This window comes from Passer montanus, unplaced genomic scaffold (genome assembly GCF_014805655.1).
Source record: "Passer montanus isolate IOZ18808 unplaced genomic scaffold, ASM1480565v1 scaffold25, whole genome shotgun sequence".
NCBI classification, from domain to species: Eukaryota; Metazoa; Chordata; class Aves; order Passeriformes; family Passeridae; genus Passer; species Passer montanus.
This window is the reverse complement of record NW_024367149.1, coordinates 9,171,312-9,195,635: the sequence shown is the minus strand read 5'-3', so window position 1 is coordinate 9,195,635 and position 24,324 is coordinate 9,171,312. Positions and strand designations below refer to the sequence as shown.

At 43.6% G+C, this 24,324-nt stretch overlaps 1 protein-coding gene across 2 annotated transcripts in view; it reads left to right on the top strand.

Annotated features, from left to right (window-relative positions):
- Positions 1–24,324, top strand: part of DAB1 (DAB adaptor protein 1) — a 409,388-nt gene that overhangs the window by 22,712 nt on the left and 362,352 nt on the right. The gene's annotated exons all lie outside the window — the stretch shown is intronic.

The window sequence follows — 24,324 nt, the reverse complement described above, 5'->3', positions numbered from 1 at the left end:
TGCACCCCGTGTCATCCCATCCCCAGCCAGGTTTCCTGCTGCCCTGCTTCCCACTGCTCTCCCTCCTTCCCCCGTGTTTTTCCTAAGGCTGCTGTGCTCGCCTGCTCTGTCTGATTAGCTGGCTGCAGGCTGTGAGTTAAATGTCAGTATAATTTTTTCTTTCTTCCAGTCTTAAAGAAGTGCGATGAAATGGAATTTGAACAAAAAAAAAAAATTCACTTCTGGGGAAGCTGGGGAAGGCTTAACCTGCAGTAGTGCCTCCAAGTAGGCACTAAATCCCCACAAGGTTTGCTTCCATTTGTTGCTAGAATCCATCCTCATCATAGTGTAAAAGACTTGCATAGTGTAAAAGACTGGGAATAAAAATGGTGTGGTCAGTGAACTGATGCCACTGAGTGTATTCTCTTTTGTTCTCCCAGCCTGGGTCGATTTGCTGCTTTCAGTGTGCTCAGACACTTGGTAGAGGTTGCAGTTTCTCTCCTCTCAGGATATGACACTGGCCATGATAACAAGGATAATGAGGGAGTGGTTGTGGGTGCACTTCACTCCTTCCCCGAGCAGCTACTGCTTAGTTTTTATTTATTTAATACAGTATTTTTCAATAAGGAGAAAAAAGATGACGATCGGGTTTTTATTGGAGGTTATAAAAAAAAAAAAAAAGACTTTCTGGCAATGGCCAGCAGCCAGGAGTGGTGTGTGACCAACTGTGACCAAGAAAATAGGACGAGCAAGACAGTGAAACAAGCTCTGCTCTACAAATCAATTCAGTGATGACAGGCAGGACCAGAGCCAGGGTGCAGGGATTTTGTTCTGAGCACTGGGAAGAAGGTCAGGAAAGATGAACAGCTCAGCAGCAAGAGGGATTTAGGGCTCTGTTTTTGCCTCTTGCAGACCATTCAGCAGTTAGGGGTGCAGGTGGATGCAGGGATGCCTGGTCAGCCAGGATGACCCTGGGCACCTGGAGGGGCAGAAGAGCCTCAGAGCCCTGCCCTGTCCTGAGCAAGGGAGTATCCATGGGCAAATCCTGGGGGGATGGGACAGGGGAGAAGAAAACTGCTCCTCTGGGAATGCAGTGGGCAAAGGCTGCTGTGGGGTTCCCAACCTCAGATTGTATCCAGGTAGGAATGCTTGGCTCCTCCCCTGGGCGGAGCATCTCCCAATAGGATGATGGAATTTGATCACCATGCAGGGACAGTCAACTAACAGGAGAGATCTCCTGGAGGGAGGATTGGTTGTGGAAGAGACAAAGAAAACTGCCCAATGAACAGAGGATAACTGCCCCACCTCTGACGGATGGGAATAGAACACACACCCCCACCCACATCTTGCAACCCAGGACATTTTCCACCCCTTATTCTGTCACCACCTGCATCATACCCAAATCAATAAACTCTGCATAAGGAAGCCTTACACACAGTTCTCAGTCAAGACTAGGTTTCCCTGTGGTACACAACAGGCTTCTCCATCTTTTTACAATACCACGAGTGCCAGACCTGCAGGGTTCCATCCTGCCTTGTGCTTTTGGCAGCCCCATGGCACATGGGAGAGATCCTCCCTGGGTGAGGGCCAGGAGAGCCTTCCATGGCCAGGCACCAAGGGCTGGTGCCTTTGAACAAAACTGAATTCTGGTCTGCTTTATAGAAAGGGACAAAGTGCTCTTATTGCATCATTGACCCCTCTCTCTCTCAATTTAAAGCTCTTCTGTATTGCTCTCAACTGTTCGCAGATACTTTATATGAAGATAAGGATCCTTGTTTGGTTTTTAGAGAGATTTAAAGTAGCCTCAGGGAAAGCAGTGTGCTGGCAAGGGCAGTTACTGTACAAGGAAAAGACATTGCTACAATAAATACAGCAAACAAACCCAGTTCAGGAGGAGAGAGATGACATTTTGGGAATTAAATCCTGCCTTGCTGTGCTGTGTTCAGGTCAGTATTTTCTGTCAAGTGACATGCAGGAGCCACAGTCTGAGGGGTTCCTTTTCCCTGGAGGGGAGGCTGTGTCCGAGGTGTAAATGGAGATAACACCACAGGGAACCACCCTGGGATGATATTATTGGCTTTTTACTCACTTGCCATGGAGTAGCAGATGAAATTAGAATTGGCTGTTGATAAATACATAGGTGATTGTAGCTGGAATTTGGCTGTGCAGGGTGTTCTTCCCTGTGGATTGTGCTAATGACATGATGGAGGGAGAGGTAGAGAGTTTTGATAATTAATGTGTGTTTGATTCCCAAACGTGAAAAATGGAATAAGTTGGTATTTTACAACTGGCTCCTTTTGCTTTCTTCTTCAGTTGAGCAGGGAGTCTCTCAGAGCACTAAATCCTTGTTGAGTAGAAAGATCAGGAGGGAAACTGGTTTTAAAAAGTAATGAAATAATTTATTTGTGCATGGCACATTTTGTTTGCTCTTTTCTCCATGCTAATGGGAACATTTTGATGAAAATCTAATAAAGACATAAATTAGAATTTGTTATCAAAATTAAAATACATCTACTTCTTACTTGAAATCTAAGCATTACTCCTAAGCCAAAATACATATTAAAAAAAAAATAAAAATATAAACAGTAGTGAAATAGTGTGCAGGGTTTTAGCTACATCTGTTAATGGCTTTTTTTACACTGGTGCATCTGCAAGACCTTTAGGAATCTCACTTCTAAGCTCTCAGCATGTTTCTTCCCAGAATCTGTTGTGTCTTCTTGGCTGGTTTTAAGACCTAAATACATTTAGGAGACACTGAATTGGGATCTCAAGACCTGTTTATATCTGAGACCTTGAGAAAGACTCTTGAGCATAGGTTTCATGTGTTGACACTTTAATCCTGTCCTATTTGAAGCTCCATGGGGAAATAATTTAAAAAGAGAAATATGTTTCTATCAGACCAATTTGCATTTTTCTCCCTTCTCACAAAAGCTCACCCTCTCTAAGATTTGTGATTATCCATCCTGGGCAGGATAATCCTCTCTCCTTCCTTCCCCCCAAACAGAAAGGGAGACTTGAATGGTTGGCAGCAAACAAGCACATTTGCCTTCAGTAAGCAGCTTATGCCTGACAACAAAAGAAAACTTTTGCTTGTTTTAAAATGTCAGTGGGCAGAAGAGCTGCCCTGGGAGAACACATGGCTTTTTAGTGTTCCCTTTGTCACCTGAACACTCTCAGGTGAGCTGTGTGCTTTGTGGAACTCGGGGTCAGAAGTTGAGACACCAAAATGGCATTAGGACTGAGGACAGTAGTGATGTGTTAACAGGCATTACAGTGATTAGCAATTTTAAAAAACGTTGTGTCAAGGCAGGTTTTTCAGTCAGATTGTTGAGATCAGCTGAGTGCTGAAGAGAAACCAGCTGAAGAGAGTGGTGAGGGTACAGCAGTGCAGGAGAGAGATGTGCTCCTATTTTTGTTAATGTTGGGTGATAACCTTAACTGGTGAGTCCTGCCCTCCTTCTTTTTCTTCATTAAGAATTTACAGCTGGACTGGGCCTTTTGACTTCTGATTTTTCACAGCTATAGCTGCTGCTCACCGTGTGCAGCAAACATGCCTTCGTGCTGAGTAGCTCAATTTTGGCATCTTGCCATTCCAGGCTTTGTGCTGAGCTCCCTGCATGAGAAAAGGGAATCGCTGTGGGGTGGGAGGAATTGTCAGCGCACTGGGGTTTGTACCTTGCAGTCCTACAGCTTGTTTGTCTGGCTGTCATGCAGAGGAACCTTCACTGTGGAACAGGACTCTGTTGTACCTGTAATTAAATATTGAAAGAAAAGATCTCCTCCCTCTGAGGGCCTGGGAATGTGAGAGATATTTAATGCATTTCTACAGGCATGTGTTAAAAAAAGGGTCAAAATGGACCACTCGGAGAAGGGGTAATCTCAGCTTGCCCCTTCCACAAAGTCTTTTGTAAGGCATTGCAGTGCAGAACTAAAAAAACATAAGGAGATTTTGTAGAAGTTGGTGGAAGCTCCTGCGAAGGATCCAGATCAGGTGCAGATAAAATCTGAAGGTGGCTCTTTGAAACTGAGACCTGTAAGGAGTATTTATTGACCAAAGAGAGGATCAGTTCTCAGTGTAGTGATTGAGAGATGAGAGGTAAGGGAGGAAAAAGATCTAGTGGAGGGTTGTTTAGACTGAAGATAAGTCACATTGACAAGTCAGAGATTGAGGACTTGGGTGAGGTTTTGTGGGTTTGTCTGTTCACCATTCACCAACACACGAGACAATTTACAGTACTGACATTTCTCTCATTTGGACTCCTCATTTGTCTGTTCATTTACCTTGGGCTTTATGGATTAGCTTGCAAATCATAGCCCATGCTGATATTTATCTTTCTGTTGTGTGTTTGGCTTATCTGTGTATTTTCCAGAACACTCCCTCCTTTCTGTGTTGTTAAGGTCAGTGGCTCTCAGTTCCATCTATCCATCTCATGGTGAGCCCGGGCAGCCAGACATGAAGCTATTTGTTTAACCATTTCAGCATCTTTGTCACCCTCCCGCTGGTGATTGAGTCTGCTGAAGGGACACACGTCTACCCAGCCACACTTGATTTGTTGCAGGTCATTTTTTCCCTCTCTGCATTCAGTTCTCCCTTGTCATCACTCAACTGCTTCATCCCTCAGCCTGTGTGTGTGTCCACCTCTGCCGCTGCCAGCCACACCAGATGGGAGCCAAAGCCGTGTGCCCACTGTGCCACTGATCCATCCAGGCCTGGAATGGCATGTGCCAGCTGGCTTTGGAGATGTCATTTTGTGTGTCCTCCAGTTGCCATTGGTTTGGAGGGTAATTTGGCATGTTGGTTTTGGTCAGAAGAGTGATCTGTTCATCTGCGGCGAGCCATCTGCTTCGTGTGCAGTGCGTGGCACGTGAGGAGTGGGATGGTGAGTGCACCTGACCTGATGCCTTGGGAAGGCTGGCCTAGAGCAGAGGCTGGACAGAGTTCCAGAATAAAGTAGGAATTTATTAAGAGGATCTCCTCAACAGATCCACCTTGGGCAGCACAAGAGCCCAGCCAGGGCTGCACCCAAGATGAACCAAAATGGTCCCAAAATGCACGAGTGCTCCCGGGGTCTCTCACTGTGATCAGCTCTGCTCTATTTGCATATTGCAGTTAATTGTCCAATTACAGCTTTTGGTTATGAAGTCCCATCCTGCTTGTTTTTCTCTCTTCAGCCCATGTTGTTTGTGCTCTTGGGCTGAGATTTGGATCATTTGTCCTTGGTGCCCAGCTGGAGCAGGAATTGTTTTATCTCCCTGCTCTGTGCAGAGAGCTCACCATCCTCTAATCTGAAGCTCAGACCCACACACTAAAGCAGCACAGAATCTGAAAAATAGAAAAGCTAAAGCCTGAGGCACCAGACCCTTCCTGCTGGACCACGGTCAGTAACTTCTGAGTGCTGTATGTGGACATTCAGTATCTGGCTGGCTCAGGGTGTCAGTGATGTGCTCTGTCCCAGTCTGTGGGTCAGGGACACTGTCCAGCTGCCTTTTCATTACCCCTACTCACCATTGTTTTTCCAATATTGAGGCTGGGATCATTGCCCATGGTTTCCAGTTAGTTGATCTGTGTTTCACTGGTGCATGTGCAGCGCTTTGGAGCCTTCTGTATGTTCCTGGAAATATTTCATTATTATCTATTTGCTGCTGCATATAAATGTAGTGGTGCTTCCAAAGGGGAGGTTCAGACTTCTCAAATGTGAAATTTGGTGCTTGTACCTCAGCAATTTCTTGCTCATCAACATGTTTGAGTCATTCTATGTTTGAATGGGTCAAGCAAGGTATAATTAATGTTCCTATTGTTTCTAGTTGCTAGGAAAAGCAGGCTGAGCCAAAAATTGCCTGACTCTATTCTTAAACAACAGGAGCTAGATGAAAAATATTCCTAAACAACCAGACTAAATTATGTGTGTACTTTGGCAGACTCCAAGTGAATGACATTGAATCCTTAAAACTGTGACCATTAAATCAAGCCCTGGCTTTGATACCATTAATGAAGAAATAATGTTTTGACTTTCATACCTTCATAAATTCTGATGCTTCCAGTTGCCCTTGAGCACCAAAATACCATTGTCACCTGCAATAATGTGCTCTTTAACAATTTTGCCTGAACTGTATAATGTTGGGTGCTTTGTGTCGGGAAAGGACAAGCATTTCTTGTTTGTGCTTTTATTTCCCTTTCTTTGATGGCAGCAGGTCCTTCTGTCTGAGCCCTCAGCTGTGCTTCAAGGTCTTGTGCAGTGACTGTGGTGTGGGTCAATAAGGCTTGGGCTGAGCCTGCAGCCCAAAGTGATGTCTTGGGCGCTGACTTAGATATTGATGTACGACTGCTTCCTTTCCCATCCTCAGGAAGGCCTTTAAAGCTGCTCTTTCTTTTGTTGGCATTGCCTTTTGTTCCCATTAGGTGGAGGACAATCCAGCCTGAGAAAGATAAATTTCACAATTTGTGCTGTCAGGCTGCGAGATGGAGTTTGCCGTTCCGCGGAGCAGCGGTGGAGCTCGATCGGAGCACGCGTGGGCGGCCGAGCACGGAGACCCCTCGCGTCCTGCTGGGGTTTGAGTGCTCCCCTCCCACACAGCAACCTGAAAAGGCTCCTCAGGAGCTCACACCTCCTTGTCTGTCTCCTCCTGCCCACCAGCAGGGCTGCCTTGGGATGGAAAAGCACCGCTTGGAAAGTCATCCATCATTAAGGTGCAGTCCCCGCTCCGTGCACTTGCGCTGCTGGAGGATTCATGGTGTTGCCTTTTGGTTGACCTGATGGAGCTGCTCAGTGCCTTTCCTCCCAGTGCCAAGTCCTAGATTCAACTTTGCTCCTGGGACCGTGTATTCCAGCCCTGGCCGACCTTTCACAGGAATGAGAGAGAGCACAGCTAAAACATTAATTTCTGGAGAGAGCTGGGAAAATGAGTAAAAACATATTTTGCTTGCTGAGAAGGGAAAAATAGCAGTGGTCATGCTAAAAGTAATAGGAATCTTGTTCACATTCCTCACTGTCCTTTACTGCATCATGTAAATGTGTGGTGGAGAAAGCCTCTCACTTTAAACTTATGTTATTGTTGACCCATTTTCCCAACAGCTAATGGCTAGGACTGAATACATATTGCTACCATTATAATTGTTACATTTTGCCTTGCTGCACCGGGAATTCTGTGAATACTGTGAGTCTGGCCCAGAGCTCTTTGCTAATCAAACACAAATTAAAACTAACCCAACTGACTGCTGTAGAAATATTGGTGCACTTCCCTGGTAGATTTACAGTCTCGTGTACTGGGAGAGCTTGAGACCCTCTCTTAAAATACATGGCCACATCTCTATTTTACAGAGGATGAAAATGAGATGCAGTAAGGTCTTTTACTTGCAACCACACAGCAGATGAGAATTGGCTGCTCCTAGTTTGAGGCTGGGAACTCTACCTTTGGTGGAGAGGCAGGCATTAGCCAGATTTACTTCCAGTTTTCTGTATGTAAGAAGTGATTTGTAGTCTTGGTATTGCATTTCTTGCTTCAATAAATAGCTGTTTTCTGAATGCTGTATATTGGTATGGTGCCAAAAAAGGCCATTACAGGTTTTTACTGCAATACATTCCAGCAAAGAAATACATTAAACCCATTTTTTTTCTTTACCTTTAAGAACATCAGCCAAAACCCTGCAGTTCTGAGGCAGGAATAAAGGCAGATAACCCCCATTTTACTGAAAATGCACATTGCATGCTGTCGATTGCCATTTTCCTTGCGCTGTACCCAGCGTGGCATCCTATAGCACAATGTAAACAAAATTATAATCTTATCAAGCAGGCTGCTCCTACAGTGATGACAGCTACTTAGATTGCCAGAAGCAGGGCCAGCAAAACAGAGACCGTTTTAAAGCAGCTGACACATTTTTTTTTAAGCAGTGCGGGGTTGAAAACAAATTATAATAAAGATTTCATTATGTGCTATTCAGGAGGGTCAACGCAGTCAGTCTCCAGCAGACCTTGGGCCTGGGACACAGATGGGGCCAAGTACCTGGGTACAGAAATATCCTGGGTGTTAAAATGAGGCTGGGAGGACTCATAGGGTTTAATTCTTGGTGTTCAGTGCTCTGGGGTTGTTGCACCATCCAGCTGACGGGCTGGAGTCACACCCTGCTAATTCCAAGGCCTACAAAATGCTTTGGGCTCACTAAGGACACAAGAGAAGGTACTTGAGTGTTTTGCTAATGGGATGTCCATAAGTCACCTGCATGTTGAACTGGTTGCCAAAATACTGCTTTGGTGTGAATTTGTAGTGTTATGATTGGGGCTTCTGGTTTTGCTCACTGCAGGAAGACTTGCTTCACCCCATCCTTGGTGAGGACCTGAAGTATAAAATTTCACCCATTTTAGAGGTGTTTTGGGGAATAATGGACTTGTCCTAGGACACGAGATCTGAAGCATATGCTGAAATTTGAAATGCCCCAATGAAAACTTGCTGCCTCATTCCTTATTCAGTGTGTTGACCACTGTATCTTAAAAAAACCTGGAGGCATGGAGTGAAATGCCACTCTAGGGATGGCAACATCAGTTTTAGCACGAGCTCGGGAGAACTGCTCCATCACACACTTGTTTTTAAATATGGCATGAAAGGTTATGGCCCCAGTGCATCTTGTTTCCCTGGCAGAAAGGAAGTATGCTTGAAGTTGGCTACAGAACTCTCTCTTGCTTGTAAAATGTTGTTGCTTCTATATATTTTCAGCTATTCATGAAGTGTATTGCATATATAATTAAAACATTAATAAAAATAACAGCAGGAAGAGTTCATCAGCAATTCAAATACAAATATTTGTGAAAATCTGTCTTCTCCAACATGTTCCTTTCCCCTCTGACTGATTTTTTTATTTTGGGTAAAAATATCATAAGCAACATTGCTTAACCATTTTCACAGCTCCAGGATCTCTGTAGGACAGTAAATTTATTTCTCTATTGAATTAATTTACCATAGATTGTGCAAGTTCATTATTGTTGTGCTCTTCAGGAGACATTCCATACATATTCAGGGCAGGGGAGGCTCCTGACTGGGGTTGTATGTCCATTCTCACTCCAGCACTGGGAATCCATCCATGGATTTGGGGACAAACCTCACACTCCTCTCTATAGCTTGGTACCTCACAGAGAGCAACAGGGCATCTTGGTCATGGCTTTCTTTCTGAAAAACTGCTTTTTGGAAGGAAAAACTGCTTATGGAACTGAACCATAGCTGCCTGGGTTATGTTGGGCTTGGGAGGGTAGCCAGGAGATCCCACCTGCCATTTCCCAGAATTTTGGTGGCACTTGTGTGCTCACCTTTCACAGCTGACATGGAAATCCTCACTGTGTGGATTCATTTTTGTAAGGGCCTTAAAAACCTTGCAGCCTATGCCTACTTCCTGAGCCCATAATGTATCTTTTTAAAGAAGTGCTGTCAAACGAGCTGGACTTTTCTAATTCTGGGTTATTAAATTTCCTCAGGATAGAATCGAAATTGTACTCTGCCCCTTATTACTCTGATCTGTTCTGTGTCTGTGGCATTGACTGTATTCCTAAGCAAAACACTTGGACAGTCTGCAGCATTGGTGGGTTGTTTTGGGTAAGGATCACAGGATTCAGCCAACAAACATGTCCAATGCATTGGTTGGAAATAGGTTCCCTTTACAACAGATGGATTAAAACAAGGAAGGAAAAATGTAAAAAATGGCTGATATGGAAATCACTGCTCACTTTTTTAATTAAAAGGACCCCTTTATTGGAGGTGTTTTTTCTGCTTTTCCAGTTTACTTTCAGTTTTTGTTAGTGGATGAGTCCATGGTCCTGGAGAGAAGGGAATCGCTTTCTGGAGAGAGTTTCTCCATGGCCTTGCTGTGGTTCCTCTGCATTTTTTAACTACTTTAGCATTTCCCTAAGTGGTGTCTTCAGAGTACTCAGCTGTGAGGTGGATCTTTGTTTCAAGAATAAAAAGAGAGGATTTGAAACCCTGGCTGCTGCAGGATACTGAGCTCTAGTGCTGGCAATCCCTGCTTCAGGTTATCTTTTTTCATGTCTGCTTCTTTGAAGGAGCAGGGGACTCTTTACCCCATTGCATTTCACACCAAGCCACCCAAGATTTTGCAATGAATCCCATGCTTTTATTGCAGAAATGGCCACTGTTTGCTTCCAGCCCTGGAAACCTGGGGTGTCCTGCAGGGTAGGCAGCCTGGCTGTGTGGAGCCAGCCACGAGAGGCTGATTTAGTCCCTCTCTGAGGAGAGCAGATCTGCTTTCTGCTGTTCTGTGTGTCGATTGACATTAATCCCTTAATTGAAGCATCCAGTTTTGATTAAGCTGATATTTATCAGCAAAAACCTGCCAAAGAAGCACAGATTTTACTGGTAAATGGTGATTTAGACCAACCCTGCCAGCTTTTCCAACACACATCAAACTTTTCCCTATTTCTTGCTTCCTCACATCTCCCTAAATTCACTGAGCTAAGCTGCTGCACATGTTGGTGGAAAGCTGCTCCAGTCAGTTCTGTGACATGGAAATGTATTGGACTGGGCAGGCATGGGCTCAGAGTGTGAAGGAAAATAGCCTCTGAAATTTATAATCAGATAAATGGCACCAACCAGAAATTCAGTTTGTAACAGCAGCATGAGCCATTTTGGGAAGACAGAGGACAGAAGCTTTTGCTATCAGAAAATGCAACAATTACTCAAAATTCCCTGAGCTGTAGGTTGATCTGAAGATGATGAGCAGTGCCTTTGCCATTGGGTTTATGAGTGAATTCACTTTGTTCCTAAGACCAAGTGGCACCAGGAATTTCAGAGGTGCTGGCAGCCCAGGGGGAGGCAGCCACCTCTCTGTACTGCAGGGAAAGCAAAATAAGGTTAACATCATTTTATCAGAAGCTACCTGGGTTTATATCCTTAACTCAGTTTCATGTGGTGACAGGGAATGTCAAACTGCTTATCTCTAACAAAACATTTTCTTCCATTCCTTACAAATACCTTTAATTTGGTGTGTGATGCTGCAGTTCTTTTCAAGCATGTTGTCTTCATATTTTCATACAAGTGATTTTTCCCTTTGTTTCCATTTAATTTGCATTATTTTGTTATCCTTCACAGTGTTTGCTTTCTGGCTTCAGAAGGGAGCTAGCTAGGTAAAGTGAATTATATCACAAAATGAAAAAGTAATGTTAACCAAGTGAGGTATTTTTTTTCTTCTGGATAGAAGCCATTATCTTGTAGCACTGCAAGAATTTGAATGCTTCAAAAGCATTTGTAATTTAATGAAACTTTACAAAATTCCTTAAAAAAAAAGCCACAAACATGCTTTGAATAAGAATTGAATATTGTGATCTGTCTCTTGGATGTGGTTAATGTCTTCTGGAGATTTGCTGCTCTAGAACGCCTGTGAAAACAGCAGGATTTGTGCTGGGAAATGAGTGTCATGCATTCCAAACTGCCTCAAGTTTTGGGTTGAGATTGGGATTTTTGGGGTGGTTTTTTATTGTTGTCTGTATTGTTTTATCTATTTTTTGCAGGCAAAGCCTAGGACTACTGTAGGTTAAAAAAACTAGAAAGGAAAAGAAAGTAAATAAACTTTTTCTTTTTTGATTTATTATGTTCATTTCACAGCTGTTTCAGTACATTCTGTTTTGCTGTCTTTTATGTAGTAGGAAAAACAAATTTGGAAATTAGGCAAATATGATTGTAAAATGACATACAACTGAGAAATCTGAGGAACAGGTGAACTGCCTGAAACAACTTACTCTAGAGTATTTTTGGCTTATTTCTTAGTCTGACTCACTAAGACAATGTCATGTCCTGTGACTGAGTTTTAACTGAGGATGTCTGTCTCTTTTTTAATATTTAAGTTTTTTTTAATGTTCTGAATGCACTCCAAGGCTTTCCAAACCTGAGTGAGATGGAGTCTTAACCTCAGATACAACTTTGTGGAGGTAAAGGCAGCATTAAAATCTCCATACAAAGAAAATATTGACTGATTTATGAGGGATCCCTGTATCTTTAAATCATCCTTTCAAAACATCTTATGTCAGCATAAAATTTCATGGCAGGAATAGTCAGTTTTAACCCCTTTTAGCTTTTCAAAGCTCAGATAAATCACTTTTGAATTCTATGTGACTCGTGAAATACAAGTGTCAGGCAAGTTAGACTCAAATACTGCTTGTGTTATGGGTTGTGGTGATTCTCATTGCTTATGCCCTGGAATAAGAAATGAATAAATGAAAGATAACAGCTCCCAGTTATAGAAGAGGTGAGGAACAGGTGATTCAAATAATTCCCATCTTGGATTTATGTTTCCAGATGAGCAATATTTCATGGGGTTTTGTGAGGGGGAGGAGAAAGAGAGACAAAATTGAACAGAAATCCCAATAGATGCACTGAAGGAGCAAGAAAACTCAAAAGCAAAGTAGAAGCCTCAGCTATTATGAAAGTTCTGTGAAAAACTGGTTGTGGACCAAAGACCTTGGTGGGACCCCACAGTGCAGGAGTGCTGTCAGAGCAGTGAAATCTCAGGTAATACTGGAATTAGGGAACGGGGGAAGCTGGAGCAGCTTCACTTGGTGCTTTTCCAGAAGCACTGACCTGGTATCAGCCTGTCACAGGACTGGGCTGTGTTTTTTCCTTTGCAGTAGTTACTCAATCACAGCCAGGGTTGTATTTCATTAAGATTCCAGTATTGTATTTCATTAAGATTTGCTGTGTAATTAAATTCTTGAGAAGTTGTTCTTCACCCAGTCATTCTGATACACAGCTGATAGACTTATCATTTGGGATATGTTTCATATTAGGGAAATGAAATGCCAGTGCTTCAAAAGGCTAGAGAGAAAACCCCCTGAAATTTATTAAACTATTCTATAATTATTGTTAATGAATGGTGGGGTGGGGTTTTTTCCTTTTAAATTAGCTGTCCTTAAAGCACAAATGTGCATGAGGAGGAATTGCATGTTTCTGGAGTCTTCAGATTCCCAGCTGCCAACCTCTTGTCTCTGCATGAAGATCCTGGATGTCTGAGGGGATGTGGAGTACAAGCTGCTTATTCTATTTCATGGCATTTCTCAAAGACATAAAACATGTTTTCATTCCTGAATTCAATAAAACCCAAATCATTTTAGCTAAAATTGAATTGTTACCACGTCTGCCGCTGAGCCATGTGGAGAGGGCGCGACTGGCGGAGGCACTGCTGGATTTCCAGTGGAATCCTTCATCCTGCCTCACGTTGACTGATGCTCAGCCATCTCCCAGACCTAAGCCCCAGCCACCAGCCTGCAGCTTGTGTTAGAACACATCTGCTTCATTCTCCTGTGCAGAAACACATCCACCAAACTGTTGGAACGTTTTGGCTGCCGTGCAGCGGGAATCTGGACAGAAATCCGTGTAATTGAACGTGTTCCCATCAGCTGCCAGGGCTGATTTGTGGGGTTTTCTGGGAGCAATGGTTGCCAGAGCCATTAGGGATCATCTAATGTGGGATGCAGACACCCATCCTGGCTGAACAGGGAGCAAGCCAGGATTGGGGATGACTCTTCTTTCCAAAAAAAATGTGTTCCACCTCATCTCCTTTACCAAAACCACTGTGACCTAATTTTTCTCTTTATTCTGCCTATTTTCTCCTTTTTTTAAAAATTTTTTAAATATTTATTTCAACTCCTCCCTTTCAAAAAGCCTCGTACAAAAGGGAGAAATGGTAGAGAGACAGAGGGAAAGACCTCAGTGAAAACTGAAAATGGAAAAAATCCTAATCAGCTGGAATTTCTTTTTCCATTTTGGGTGAAAATGTATGTAAGGAAACATCCATGGACTTTTCCAAATTAAGAAAGGATGTTTTGTCCAAAGCATTTTCATTTAAATATTTTTATTTGCTTTACTGTGGTGCATAACTCCTGTTCAGCTTTGGTAAATTCTACCTAATCATCCCTAAGGGCCCGGGGCTGTGGAAGTGAGCCTGAATTTGTTTCATGGGGAGCAGAGCTGGAGAGCTGCATCTCTGGGCCAGTCCTACATTTCTGCTCTTACAGATTTCAGGAGCATGCTAATGGGATTAGGTACTACAAAGCTGTCTTGCATTCAAAATTAATATCAGAGGGAGTGTGCTGTGGAACAGAATTTTTTGCATAGAGCACTGATAACAGAAGCACAAACTCACCATGAGATTCCACTGCCTCATCACCATCCCTGCTCTGAGCCATTCCATAGCTTTGGATCTCTGCTATCCCAAACCCTTCTCCTTTTCACATGGCTCTTTCTCCAGGAGATCCCCTTGGGATGGACAGTCTGGACCACACACAGATCCCCTCTGCTGGGGTGTTGTAGATGTGGCTGTGTCCTGGACTGTGATGCCTTGGACTGGCTGTGTGAGCAGCACATGCTTCATTTCTGAAAATACCTTTAGCTAGTGATTTTGCAAAAGTCTTGTCTTGTAAGGTTTGTCTCAGGCCAGTATGTTTCCTGAAATAAGTGGTATTTTTACTCTTCTGCTCACCCCCCAACCTCCTTTCTTTTTATTCATTTTGCGAATTTCTACAGCACTGCAACCAGAAATGTAAAATTACCAAGTCAACATATGCTGGGTTAAAAATAGAACAAACATCAAATTCCTGCTAAGGGATACAAAGCTGAATTTCAGATAATTGTAAACAGGAATTGACACGAGGTCCAGCCTAGCATCTCCTCTTCAGCCGTGGCCATGGGCTGGGGGAGTATGAGCAGGGCAGGCACATGGGATGCTTCTCCTCTGATGCTTCCCAGGTTCCAGCTGTTTTCTGCTCAGGGACTTTGTGCCAGGAGTCATTTCTGTGTAGATAGTAAGCATGAATAGATTTTCCTCCTGCAAACTTAATCTTCTCTAGCCTTAAGCCAGTGCAGCCTTGTGACACGCACAGCTTCTCTTGTTAGGTACAAAAATCACCTTTGTTTGTTTGTGTTAGACATGGCTCCAGTCTGGTTTAAGGGTCTTTGTGTCAGTAGTGGAAAATTCCACCAAGAAGCTGTCCCCATCCATGCTGCCCACGCTCTCTGTTTCCCTTCCCCCTTATGATTCTTAGCATTTGATCTGCTGTCTTTTTCCCTTTGCCTGTTGGTAGCACTGGGCTGACATTTCCATGGTGCTGTCCATTGTAAATCCAGGATTTCACTCCCCTGCAGTTGTGGTTGGCTCAGAGTCCATCATTTCATATGTGAGGTTAGGGTTGTTTTTCCCACATGCATATTTGACATTTATCTCTCTTGAATTTCATCTGCCATCTCATATGTCATATCATTTCATAAGGTCCTTCTGCAGTTCCTCGCAGTCAGCCTTTGTCCTCATTACCCTGGATAAATTGATATGAGCAAACCTCCTCCGCTGCTTTCCAAGAGGATGCTGGCGAGTCTGGATCCCTAATTTGACCAACAAAAGAGACAGGATTTCAGTCCTGCAGGTCTGTGCATCTCCCTTGATTAATTTTACTCAGTATTGCTTTGATAAATTTGGTATGCTGGGAAATGAATCCATGTGTGTCCTGTTTGCTCCAATGAGTTCTGTTTACAAGAAACCAAAACAAACTATGGAAAAATGGCTGCTAACATTTCAGCTTTTGATGTTCATCATGTGTTTATGTCTGAGTCTCTGAGATGGTGAGTGGGAGAGAAGCAGCAGAGAACAGGGATCACAGAAAAAAAAATCCTGAACTGTTCACAGTTTAATTCTGTGGATAACATGAAAAGCACCAATACAACCTGGAAAACAAATGGAAGACTCAGAGGTGTCTCCTCTGATGACTGTGATGTAGGTGACTTGGAAGAAATGTGTCACTGGTGTATTGCACTGCTTTTCAAAATGGGCACAGTTGAAGTTGTAGCAGGAAGGCAAAGACCAAAGAGGATTTGATCAGGTACATGAATATACAGACAGGAGGGGGAACATGGTCCTGTGAAGCTCCTTTGCATTTCTCTCTCCTGCAACAGTAGCTTTTATTTCAGCTAACACAAAGCCTTAGTGGTTTTTGGCAGTATTTCAGGCAAATCTTCAGATAGGGATGAACTGTTCTTGAACCAAATCTCCAAAGGATTTGGCATAAATGTGCTCTCCTGCAATATGAAATGTAGATTTTTGTTCAGTATTTATATTTGAATAGACATTAATGAATACCTAAAGAAAATCACTATCTCCACTTTTTCTCTTGCTATTTGATTTCCCTTTGTCTGCTTAATGCTTATGCAGATTGTACTTATTGTGCTGGGAAATCCTACCTGGTGTCAGTCTCCCTGCTGGGGCTGGGAGGTGCTGAGGGGAAAGGTGAGGCAACAAAACATTTGCTGATCAAGAGCACCAGTTTCAGTCCTGCCTGTCTGACTCTGATGCCAAACTGGAGGAAAATCCATCTCTTAATTTGTTGGGTTTACTCGTAATCTTTCCTATGACTCTGCTAGCAGCACCACAATGTGTGGAGTTGCTCTATGGGTATCACCAAGAGGAAAAAGTACCACAGAATCCTGCACCAGTTTCAGTCCTGCCTGTCTGACTCTGATGCCAAACTGGAGGAAAATCCATCCCTTAATTTGTTTTGTTTACTCTTAATCTTTCCTGTGACTCCACAATGTGTGGAGTTGCTCTATGGGTATCACTGAGAAGAAAAAGTACCACAGAATCCTAGAATGCTTTGGGCTGGCAGGGACCTTAAAGCCTTTAAAACAACATTTAAATTCCACCCCTGCCATGGGCAAGGACACCTTCCACTATCCCAGGCTGCTCCAAGCCCTGTCCCTCCTTGCTTTGGTTACTTCCAGGGGTGGGACAGTCACAGCTTCCAGAACCATGTCAGTGAAGCTGTTGCCATCACAGGATAACAAAATACCTGTTACCCTCTTGGCATTGCTGAGTCAGTAGATTTATTACTCTTCTATGTTCTTTAAGGGTGGTTTTTATACACCACCTGTCAAGTTGTAAGTCCTTGGAACAGATTAGCCCTGCAGAAGGGATGCCCCAAGTTTCCTCTAGACTTTGCACATTGCACTGAGTAATGATTCTCTATTAATGAAAAATTGAGTTTGTTTCATTCGCTGTCATGTTTGAAGCACAAGGATATTTTTCCTTCCCTAGGAACTGGTTACATTTTAATGCATGTATTCAAAATTCAAGTCCAATCTGAAATGACCTATCAGCTATGATGTAGTCAGGGGAAAGCATCAAAACATGATGCATTGAACATATTTTATATTCCTAGCCTAACAGCATCCTTGAGTTGATTTTATGCAATACATATATCTGATATTTGATTTTGATGAGAGGGGCTGTAGATGCAGATGTACTCTCTGTGAATATATTTTGGCACTGGTAACACATACATTGCTTTAATTTTGGATGCAGAAATCACATTGATGATTTTTTTAAGCTGTGATTAGGCAAACACAGCTGAAAGGGTCAGGGAAACTGTCCATAATGACTTTCTAGAGTTCAGTATGGAAGGGAAAATAAATTATTATAAACCAGGCATGGCATGGTAGGTTCCAAAGTATTTCACTGAGTTTAGCAGATGTGGCAGGTTCTCAAGTTGTTTATTAACCTTTTATTAATCTCTTTTTTCAGTTAGACTGTCAGATATGTAAAAATATTTTAAGATCAGCTATATCTGAGTTGTGTGTCTCAGAACATATTGCAGCTATCCTCATAGGCTGCTGTTTAGGGCTGAAGAGAAAAACTAAATAACATGCAAAAAGTGGGTAATTAAAAGCTGCCTGTTTGCTTCTAAATGTCTAATCAGATTCATAACTCCTGCTTCAAATGGATGGAGTAGCTTTTTCTTTTTTTTTGTGCAAAAGTAAAAAATAAATATTTATCATATCAAAACCATTCCAATATTTCCCTGAGCACATCAGGATTATAAGACAGAGCTTTGTAGCTAAAATGAGTCCCTCAATGGCTTCCTGAGCAGAAAGGAAGTATGAAACTATCTCAAAGCAGAAGTTATAAAAGAAAATTTCATACATCGCACCTTATTAACATGCAGACTTCAGAAGGGATGTTTGAGGATGACTGGAGACATCTGTACACGCTGGGGCACACTGTGAACCCTGCAATGAGATTATTTGAGCACAAACCATGTTTTGTGGCTCTAACAGAGATTTGATGGAGAATTTTAAAACTCTCCAATCCCAAGAAAAATGTCAGCTCAAGAATAATGCAGCTTGTTGAGCCCTGGAGATGAGGTTTCAGCAGATACCAGTCCCCCAATCCACTCACAAGAAATCATCTGCCCAGGAACCAGGAACTGACTGGGGACTTTGTCCCCCGTGTCCCCCACTCATCCTTATCTGCAGAACCTCTTGCCACTGGAAACCCAATTACAGTTTAACAAAGATTCACCTCAGTGCCTCGTGGAAAGCTTTGAAAAATGTTTTGCTTAAACACAGTTCTGTCCACATCTGTCTGGGTGGGGAGCCAGGATCTTCTGAAGGTTTTAATGCCGTGCTGCCCCCTCTCCTGAAGCAGGATATTGGCTAATCCTGACATTAGTGTTCATCTGGACTGGTCTCTTTATAGCTCCAGGGGCCATGTGGGTCACACTCTTAGTGCCTATTTTCTTATGAGATTGGCTTAGAAAGCTTTTCATTAAAATGAAATGTTTTCTCTTTCCCTTTAGTTTTTAGTCTACTTTTCGCATTGTGTCATTTCAGCCCCAACATATTCAGGATTTTCTCTTCCTTCCATGCATTCCTCTTTTAAAACCCAGCAGGTAGAAAATCACTTTGACTAAAGCTGAGATCCTCACATTAAAAGCTGAGATTGTCCAGCTTTTCAAAGTATGTGATTATATAAAGTATCAAATACTGTGAGAATTGGATTAAAAAACCACGAGGGCCGATATGGAGACAAATGGTAATGAGCAGCAGGAAGAGACAGTGCGTACAAATACGGTAATAGATAGCAAATGTCAAGAGTTCAGCATTCAATTTTATTTCCCTGTTTTTATGAGGTGAATTTTTATAATATATGTCATGGGGATTGTGTGTGTGTGGTTAAGGGAACAGATGAAAAGGTGTATAGAGGAGAGAGGTCAGGGGTCAGGATAGTCAGAGGAATTTGGGATGAAGAGGACTGGGATGTAGTCAGGGCATGAGCACCGGTAACACATAAGGGATCACATTGTCAGGCTCTTTGGAATGCTACAGCATTTCTTCAAATTCATGTTTGCCAGCTCCCTCAGTAATTGCACAAGCTTGATGCTTTGGCCCCAGGTGTGTTCCTTTAGTGTATAATAGGGATGGATCCAAAACTGCCTTCCTTGCATGGATGCAGAAAAAAACACCTGAAGGTTTCTGTCCATGCAGCTTCTCCTTCCCTCTTTGGGGAGCTGGCTGGGAATTTTAGGGATGAGATCTGATCATGGAGACTGGGGCTCAAGCACGGTAAGATTTTCAGCATATTGCAGCAAAGAGAAGTGTTTTTCCAATTGAGAAGAGTGTCAAGAAAGCAAAGATGTTCCCCAGCATCCTGCTAAGCTGTAGACTCCACCAGTGAAAAGAATAATGTTTATTCCATAGCTTCAAGTGAGCCATTTTCCAACGTTGGGTTCAGCAGCTGCATTTGCAGCTTGTGCATTCCAGGGCTGTGGGAGCTGTTTCCACCTGGGTATGGACACTGGCCATGCTTCAGTCCTGCTGTGGGAGCTGCAGCCAGGTACACTGTGTTCTCTGCTGACTTGGTGATTCAGTTTTGTCCTTTTTGTGTCTTTTTTAAAGTCCATTCTGCCTTTTCTTTGTTGTTCTCATCTCTGTGTTCACTAATGAGTGCCAAAGTGCCCGTGTGCTGTACAGCACAGCCTTGAGAGGATGAGTCACAAATGGCAGAGCTCCTGCCACCCACACTGACCCAAAAACCCTGCACTGGTTTGAGGATTAAAACCAGCTTCTGACAAGACTGTGCTTCTGAAGCTCCTCTTGGCCACGTCTCTTCAGCCTCCTGCCCTCTCTTTGGCAACTTCTGAAGGGCTGCTGCCTTTTGCCTGATTTAGGATTAAAAACGTGTCATTCCTGGCCTTCCCTTATCCTCTGTCCCAGCTTATGTGGAACAGGAATGACCTGTGGCTTGTTTGAAAATAGGCTTTAGGGAGGAGGATAGCAGAGATGCCCTGCAAAGTGATTGAATGTGCTCTTCAAAGTGTTTGAAATCCAGTATTTAGTCTGGATTTCGTACACAGAGAGCCCAAGTAGGGAGAGCTCCTTCCTCAGGTTTGAGACTGCACTGTGAACATTGTGGATTCACTGACCCCTGCCCTGCTGGGGAGGTGTGTGAGAGTATTCCTGAGCACATCCATGCCAGGGCTCTGCAAAGGGCTCTTGTGAAATGTGAAACTCTCCTCTATCCCATCCTCATGTTGGTTCCTGCTCCTCCACTGACCTCCTTGTCAAATGTGCTCCATTTAAAGAGTCACAGTGAGATTTGTCTGCACTGCCAGCTTTGCAGCAGCAGCCTGCTCTCCAAGGAACCAAGCTGTGTGCTGTCTGCTCCATCAGTCATTCCCAGCCCGTGCTGACAGGGAGGAATCAGGATGGAGACTTGGCTGCTGACCAGGCTCAAACATGGAATGGGCACAGGGCTGTCCTGTGCTCTGGGCTCTCTGTGCAAATCCTGAGGGAGAGAAGTTTCCTCTGTTTCCTAAGAAGGTCAGCATGTAGTATCCCAAACCAGGCTTTGTTTTAAATTTAATTTTCCCCAGTTTGGGGCTATCCTATCTTGAAAATTAGCATTTGCTAACCGCAGCAACATTTGGTTGTTGGGTTTTTTTTTTCCTTTTCATTTTTTGTGAGGGCAAAGTTTTGGGATTGACAGCTTTGGCATCCCTCCCCAGCACTCCTGTTGGGGCAGCATTGTGTCTTCACCACCAGCCTCATGGACAACTTCACCAGAGCCACACCTGTCATGGTGTCTGCTCTCCCCTCTGCTGCCGTCAGGCTCTGTGTGCCACACGCACCCCAGGCTGCAGCACTACACAGCATTTAGGAGCCTTTCAACAGCCTGGAGCCATCCTGCACGGCTTGATGGATGAAAGGCTTGTCCAAACCCTCAGTGGCTGTCTGGAGGAGTCAGAGTGTGACATGGTGTCAGGCTTTCTCGCGCTGTGACACGCCGCACCAAGGAGCTGCCGTCCCCTTGCACATTCTGTTTGCTTTCACACATGGCTCTCTGAAAGAGCAAAAGGTGAAAATGCAGCATCATCAACTGGTCTTCATAGCTGGCTGAGAAATACTTCTTCAGCCATGAGTTTTACAGAGTTTTTGTGAAAGGTTCTGGGTTTGGAATCAGGATCAATGACAGGATTTGGGAGTGGCGAAATCAGAGCAGTTTTTTGGGGTGGGGAACAAGAACTGTCACCCAGCAGTAGTAATTGATGCATTACTGTCTGTCATGGCTTGGATCAGGTAGACCTGAGACTTTGCAGGGAAAAGCCATCAAACAGACAGTCATTCCCATTTTTGCAGGCCTGTCTACAAAAGCAAAACCTCTGATGTTAAGATCTGCAGTAATTTTGCAAAATTGTTTCCTCTTCTTAAGTGAAAATGAATTAAGTCATACTGTGAGCAGTATTGTGGTCAGTGCCTCGTAATGGAAAAATAGCAAATAAAAATTACTCCTCCAGCAATGATGGGTTAATGTCTTTTTAGTACCAAATAAAATGTTGATAGTTATTGCTGATGTATTTTTTTAATAATTGACTGGGATGCTTAATAATGGTATGTCTAATTTAGGAATCCAATTTATTGACAAAACCAGGAAGAAATCACCGTATTAAACAGACACAAAAATCAGTTTAGTGCAATTCATGGGGAGGCATTGTGACTTCACAGCAGGCAAAATATAATAAGCACTAATGTAACCTTGTAAAATAAGGATTAAGTCAAAACCTCCCAGCCTGTCCAGAGTACAGCATGAGATAGTATGGAGGCTTGGATGCCTTGGTTCAAAGCCTGGGATCTCTGTGTCCACCCAAAAAAGCTCTGGCCTGTTGACCACTGTTTTACTTTTCACCTTTCACTTGAGCTGCCTTCAGTTCCCTTTTCAAAATGTCTTTCCTTCTGTGCTCTTCAGAGTATTTTGAAAAAAAACTCTTCCATCGTGGCAGGGCTTCCTTCAATCCTGTTCATCTTCAGCAGCTGAGTCTGTTTAGTGAGTTTATTAATTACCATGTTGGGCTCATTAAAGTGAGCACCTCATTTGGAGAAACCTCCTGGGGACTCCAGCAAATACACACGTACTCATTAGACTGAATGTTTTCCACTTGTAGATCAGCATTTTGATAATAAACACTTCATAATCCTAAGGAAAATGGTGCAAGTTGAAAGTTAGAATTCAGCTGAGGATAGTTTTTTTGAGGGATTTTTTCCCCCATGGGCATCAATATGGCTATTAGCTCTAGAGCTATGGGTCATCAAACAACCAGCAGAGTAATTTCTCACATGATTTCTGCACTGTGCTTAAAGAAATTCACCCCTTCTGTCCTGCTGGTTCATGCAGCTCATTATAGGACACTTGGCTTGGCTGTTGGCAAGTCAAAATCTGAAGGGCCATGCAATTAAATGTAGTTCTGAATTTCCTCACCTTCCAGCAAGGGCACAGTAACAGTGTCTGACATGGTTTAGCACCAGTGGCTGTGCAGTTTAACTTACCATAGGTGGAAGATCCAAAGTCAGATAAAACTGTGAATTGAATAACCTATTGGTGGCTTTAAAATTCAGATTAACAAGGAGACAATAAGGTATGGTGGTGCCTTGGCTGTGATGTATTCGAGGAGGGCTGCATGTGGAAACATTTTGCAAATCCTTGTGATGCACTGACAGGCCAAATATAAACCTGGGAGCATTTTAAGTTGGTCAGTTAAAATGCCTCTGCTGTGTGTAGGGCTGTGCCCATTTTTTGGACTGCATCAGGTTGGCTCATTTGCAGCAGCTCTGCAGTTGGGCTGCAGCTGCAAGATCCCACTTCCCTCCTGCCTCTGGATGAGCTGTCTGCCACAGCCCTGGAGTGCTGAGGGGCTGTAACATTTTGGTTAATCCCTTGCAGGGAAATCTACTGAACCCTTCTACTTAACGCTGGAGAAAACAGTCCCAGATGTTTTTGTGCGAAAGGAGAATGTTTGGCCAGGCTGTTGGAGCTGTAATTTCTTTCCCCAAAGATGAGTAGAACTGTAAAACTGAGCCCCAGGTTACACTATGGATCAGCCTTCAACCTCCCCCTTTAAATTTTAAAATCCCAAGGAAGGAGCCTAAAAACCAGCTGTGTGACTGGAGGCTGCTGGTGCCCTCCTCTGCTCTTGCAAGAGGAAACACAACACCTCCACTGAGTTTCTCTGGGGGCACTTAAGGCAGAGTTTATTTACTGTGTAACGTGGTAGTTTAGTGGGATTCCTGCCTGCTGCCTAATTAGTTCCACTAATTTATTTGGAATAACACTTCCTTCCTTTCTGTTGAATGGCTGGAAGTGGGTTCTGGGAGCCCCTCTAGTCCCTCATTTAGCCTTTGCACACTTGCAGGATGCTGTGCTCCCTCTGCCAGGCCCGTGCTGGAATAACCATTACCTCTGTGAGGATTTTACCACAGCAATGCCCAAAGGCCCTTTGGGAACACTTGCTGCAGGCTCTGTGCAGACAGGAGGTGTCCTGATCCATTTGGAAGCTGTGTGCTCCTGAGGAGCTCCCCTTTAGGGCAGGCACTGGAGCACAGGGGTTCCTGAGAGCCTGAAATTTTTGTGTATTTTAAGTGTCTTCTGCTGCATATCCTGCAGCCCATTCTTTCCCAGCCTTGCTTGCTGTCTGCTTATTTATCACCCTTAAAAATGATGCAATTAATTCTATAACATATGCACACTTGTAACTGAAACTCTTTATCTGGAGTGCCATTTGTGCCAAAGCAGACTTGGTACTGAATATTCCTGTGGAAGTGCTGCTTCCCTGTTCTTCTTCATGGACAGCTGGAAAAAAACAAACCCACCAAAAACCTTTGGGATTTCAGTAGGTGGGGTGCAAGAGAAGGGATCTCACAGGTGTTGCTGCACAGCAGTTGCCTCTTGGCAATGAGGTTAGGACTCAGCACCAGTGGGTCAGGAAGCAAAAGTGCCAAATTTGGCCCTAGGAATCAATTCCTGTGTCAGATTCACTTCCTTCACCTGTGCCAGGTGTATGCTCAGAGCCAAGAGGATCCACAGACACCTCGAGCTCAGACAGCCACAAGGATGCTCTTCAGCCTGTCCCAGCTTCTCCTCAGAATTTCACATGCATTTTAGAACTGTTTCCTAGTCAAGGTGATATCTCATCTGGCCATTTTCTTTTTGGCAAAGGAGACTTCTCCCCTTCCCTTGGCCTGGGAGCTGGAGGGCACTGCAGA